This window comes from Styela clava, chromosome 15, assembly GCF_964204865.1.
Source record: "Styela clava chromosome 15, kaStyClav1.hap1.2, whole genome shotgun sequence".
Lineage (NCBI taxonomy): Eukaryota > Metazoa > Chordata > Ascidiacea > Stolidobranchia > Styelidae > Styela > Styela clava.
The window spans coordinates 2,937,501-2,942,500 of record NC_135264.1 but is presented as its reverse complement, the minus strand read 5'-3'; the positions used below and the strand labels follow the sequence as shown (position 1 = coordinate 2,942,500).

The window sequence follows — 5,000 nt, the reverse complement described above, 5'->3', positions numbered from 1 at the left end:
GGGGCCGGTCGGAGCGCACCCTTTTCTCGGTGGCTGGCGGGCGAGAGAGTGCTGCGTCGCCGGCATCGGCGTCGAAAGAAGCCGAGCCGAAAAAAGTTAAAGTACAAACGTGCAAGCATACTAACCTAACCCTAGGTAAGGCATGTCAGAGCGAAAGACAGTAATTTCGAATGAGCCAAGAAAGAGCGGTGCGGGGCCGGTCGGAGCGCACCCTTTTCTCGGTGGCTGGCGGGCGAGAGAGTGCTGCGTCGCCGGCATCGGCGTCGAAAGAAGCCGAGCCGAAAAAAGTTAAAGTACAAACGTGCAAGCATACTAACCTAACCCTAGGTAAGGCATGTCAGAGCGAAAGACAGTAATTTCGAATGAGCCAAGAAAGAGCGGTGCGGGGCCGGTCGGAGCGCACCCTTTCTCGGTGGCTGGCGGGCGAGAGAGTGCTGCGTCGCCGGCATCGGCGTCGAAAGAAGCCGAGCCGAAAAAAGTTAAAGTACAAACGTGCAAGCATACTAACCTAACCCTAGGTAAGGCATGTCAGAGCGAAAGACAGTAATTTCGAATGAGCCAAGAAAGAGCGGTGCGGGGCCGGTCGGAGCGCACCCTTTTCTCGGTGGCTGGCGGGCAAGAGAGTGCTGCGTCGCCGGCATCGGCGTCGAAAGAAGCCGAGCCGAAAAAAGTTAAAGTACAAACGTGCAAGCATACTAACCTAACCCTAGGTAAGGCATGTCAGAGCGAAAGACAGTAATTTCGAATGAGCCAAGAAAGAGCGGTGCGGGGCCGGTCGGAGCGCACCCTTTTCTCGGTGGCTGGCGGGCGAGAGAGTGCTGCGTCGCCGGCATCGGCGTCGAAAGAAACCGAGCCGAAAAAAGTTAAAGTACAAACGTGCAAGCATACTAACCTAACCCTAGGTAAGGCATGTCAGAGCGAAAGACAGTAATTTCGAATGAGCCAAGAAAGAGCGGTGCGGGGCCGGTCGGAGCGCACCCTTTTCTCGGTGGCTGGCGGGCGAGAGAGTGCTGCGTCGCCGGCATCGGCGTCGAAAGAAACCGAGCCGAAAAAAGTTAAAGTACAAACGTGCAAGCATACTAACCTAACCCTAGGTAAGGCATGTCAGAGCGAAAGACAGTAATTTCGAATGAGCCAAGAAAGAGCGGTGCGGGGCCGGTCGGAGCGCACCCTTTTCTCGGTGGCTGGCGGGCGAGAGAGTGCTGCGTCGCCGGCATCGGCGTCGAAAGAAGCCGAGCCGAAAAAAGTTAAAGTACAAACGTGCAAGCATACTAACCTAACCCTAGGTAAGGCATGTCAGAGCGAAAGACAGTAATTTCGAATGAGCCAAGAAAGAGCGGTGCGGGGCCGGTCGGAGCGCACCCTTTTCTCGGTGGCTGGCGGGCGAGAGAGTGCTGCGTCGCCGGCATCGGCGTCGAAAGAAACCGAGCCGAAAAAAGTTAAAGTACAAACGTGCAAGCATACTAACCTAACCCTAGGTAAGGCATGTCAGAGCGAAAGACAGTAATTTCGAATGAGCCAAGAAAGAGCGGTGCGGGGCCGGTCGGAGCGCACCCTTTTCTCGGTGGCTGGCGGGCGAGAGAGTGCTGCGTCGCCGGCATCGGCGTCGAAAGAAGCCGAGCCGAAAAAAGTTAAAGTACAAACGTGCAAGCATACTAACCTAACCCTAGGTAAGGCATGTCAGAGCGAAAGACAGTAATTTCGAATGAGCCAAGAAAGAGCGGTGCGGGGCCGGTCGGAGCGCACCCTTTTCTCGGTGGCTGGCGGGCGAGAGAGTGCTGCGTCGCCGGCATCGGCGTCGAAAGAAACCGAGCCGAAAAAAGTTGAAGTACAAACGTGCAAGCATACTAACCTAACCCTAGGTAAGGCATGTCAGAGCGAAAGACAGTAATTTCGAATGAGCCAAGAAAGAGCGGTGCGGGGCCGGTCGGAGCGCACCCTTTTCTCGGTGGCTGGCGGGCGAGAGAGTGCTGCGTCGCCGGCATCGGCGTCGAAAGAAGCCGAGCCAAAAAAAGTTAAAGTACAAACGCGATGCTAATGAGCGAGCCGTTGTCTCGACTAATATGTAGGGGGCGTTCGATCGAGCGTCTGGCTTGAGCGCTTGTCGGCCTAGCAGAACGGTCGCATTGTTATGCCCGGGTTTTAGGCACCGCTGCAGGCGGCCGGCAGAGCTCTTGTTTGTGCGAAACTGAATGGATCGAGCCCGAGAGTGGGCGAGCAAAGAAAAAACGCAAATCGCTCCGCCTGGCACTGCCGGCGAGAGCGTGGACGTCGCGGCCAGCGACTGTCGAAGCTGAGTACGGCCGCAGGCGATCGCCTCGGTCTTAAACGAATGCGACGAGCACGCGCCGGGCGGCCCAGCAAGGGCCGAGCGCAGCTGTCGCAGCTATCTGGTTGATCCTGCCAGTAGTGATATGCTTGTCTCAAAGATTAAGCCATGCAGGTGCAAGTACGAGTTCTCGTAAAGCGAAACTGCGAATGGCTCATTAAATCAGTCTTGGTTTATTTGGTCTCGTAAGCGAAGTGGATAACTGTGGTAATTCTAGAGCTAATACATGCATTAAGCGCCGACTTCGGGAGGCGCGCTTTTATCAGATCAAAACCGACCGGGTTCGTCCTGTGACGTTTGATGACTCTGGATAACCACGCGGATCGTACGGTCTCTGCACCGACGACGTATCATTCAAGTGTCTGCCCTATCAACTGTCGAAGGTACGCTACGTGCCTACCTTTGTGATAACGGGTAACGGGGAATCAGGGTTCGATTCCGGAGAGGGAGCCTGAGAAACGGCTACCACATCCAAGGAAGGCAGCAGGCGCGCAAATTACCCATTCCCGACACGGGGAGGTAGTGACGAAAAATAACAATACAGGACTCTAACGAGGCCCTGTAATTGGAATGAGTACATCCTAAAACTCTTAACGAGTATCCATTGGAGGGCAAGTCTGGTGCCAGCAGCCGCGGTAATTCCAGCTCCAACAGTGTATGCTAAAGTTGTTGCGGTTGAAAAGCTCGTAGTTGGATTTTGGGCGAGCGCCGCCGGTCCGTCGCAAGGCGTGTCACTGGTTGCGTTCGCCTCACCTTCGGTTCTCCGTCGGTGCTCTTGACTGAGTGTCGGCGGTGGCCGATAAGTTTACTTTGAAAAAATTAGAGTGTTCAAAGCAGGCTGTTCGCCTGCATAGTGTTGCATGGAATAATGGAATAGGACCTCGGTTCTATTTTGTTGGTTTTCGGAGCACGAGGTAATGATTAAGAGGGACAGACGGGGGCGTCCGTACTCTGCCGTTAGAGGTGAAATTCTTGGATCGGCGGAAGACGAACTACTGCGAAAGCATTCGCCAAGAATGTTTTCTTTAATCAAGAGCGAAAGTCAGAGGTTCGAAGACGATCAGATACCGTCCTAGTTCTGACTATAAACGATGCCAACTAGCGATCGGGAGGCGTTACCATGACGACCTTTCCGGCAGCTTCCGGGAAACCAAAGTCTTTGGGTTCCGGGGGAAGTATGGTTGCAAAGCTGAAACTTAAAGGAATTGACGGAAGGGCACCACCAGGAGTGGAGCCTGCGGCTTAATTTGACTCAACACGGGGAAACTCACCCGGCCCGGACACAGGTAGGATTGACAGATTGAGAGCTCTTTCTTGATTCTGTGGGTGGTGGTGCATGGCCGTTCTTAGTTGGTGGAGCGATTTGTCTGGTTAATTCCGATAACGAACGAGACTCTGGCATGCTAAATAGTTACGCGACCTTCTCGGTCGGCGTCTAACTTCTTAGAGGGACTAGTGGCGTTTAGCCACACGAGATTGAGCAATAACAGGTCTGTGATGCCCTTAGATGTCCGGGGCCGCACGCGCGCTACACTGAGTGAAGCAGCGATTGTCTAACCTAGGCCGAAAGGTCCGGGTAACCCGTTGAACCTCATTCGTGATTGGGATAGGGACTTGCAATTGTTTCCCTTGAACGAGGAATTCCCAGTAAGCGCAAGTCATCAACTTGCGTTGATTACGTCCCTGCCCTTTGTACACACCGCCCGTCGCTACTACCGATTGAATGGTTTAGTGAGATCCTTGGATCGGCCCCGTCGCGGCTGGCAACGGCCGCGTCGGCGTGTCGAGAAGACGATCAAACTTGATCATTTAGAGGAAGTAAAAGTCGTAACAAGGTTTCCGTAGGTGAACCTGCGGAAGGATCATTACCGAAGGTGGTGGTAGGCCCCGGCCGACCGCGCACTGAATTGTCTTTGGGTGCCGCCGAGAGGGCGGCCGTCAATCGGGGTTCCGCCCCGTGCGACACGCGTAACACGTTGGCATAGCAAGGCAGCCGAGTGCGATGGTGGCTTCTGGGCACCGCGCTCGATGTGCCGCCGGCCCAGCCCGGCGGTCGCTCGGCGCCGTTTGTTGGTGTTTTTGTGCAGTTGTTGTCGGTGGTGGTTTTGTGGGCGATCCCACAGTGTGACGTCCGCGCGCTTCGGCGCCGGGCGAAACGTCGAGGACGACTCTTAACGGTGGATCACTCGGCTCGCGAGTCGATGAAGGACGCAGCCAAGTGCGAGAAGTAATGTGAATTGCAGAACACATTGAACGTCGACCTTCTGAACGCGAATTGCGGTCTCGGGTCAATCCCGGGACCGCGTCTGCCTCAGGGTCGCGTTCGTCCTCACCCGAGGGCCGTCGCCTGGCCTCTGCGAAGACGGCCGGGCGTCGCCCCAAGTTGAAGCGGTCGCCGAGCTTTCTCGGCGCGACCGCGTGTCCCGTACACCGCCGGCCCCTCGACGTGTTCAACTACGTTCGAGGGGCGGGTCCAGGTCGGTCGGTCCGGTCACGAGATCAAGACCGACCGTGGGCCAAGGCGGCGACGGTACGCGCTCGGTCGGCGCCGGCGGCGGCGACTTGCGATGCCAGCGGGCCGTGTAAGAAGCGGCCCGCTTAACACATACGACCTGAGTTCAGGCGAGAGCACCCGCTGAATTTAAGCATATTATTAAGCGGAGGAAAAGAA

At 55.8% G+C, this 5,000-nt stretch overlaps 2 non-coding genes and 1 pseudogene across 2 annotated transcripts; all 3 read left to right on the top strand.

Annotated features, from left to right (window-relative positions):
* Positions 1-2,387: 2,387 nt before the first annotated feature.
* Positions 2,388-4,197, top strand: LOC144413329 (small subunit ribosomal RNA). Its single transcript, XR_013469363.1, has one exon. It is a non-coding gene; the product is annotated as a small subunit ribosomal RNA (ribosomal RNA).
* A 298-nt stretch (positions 4,198-4,495) lies between these two features.
* Positions 4,496-4,649, top strand: LOC144413162 (5.8S ribosomal RNA). The gene has a single exon (XR_013469199.1). It is a non-coding gene; the product is annotated as a 5.8S ribosomal RNA (ribosomal RNA).
* A 288-nt stretch (positions 4,650-4,937) lies between these two features.
* Positions 4,938-5,000, top strand: part of LOC144413467 (large subunit ribosomal RNA) — a 3,695-nt pseudogene continuing 3,632 nt past the window's right edge.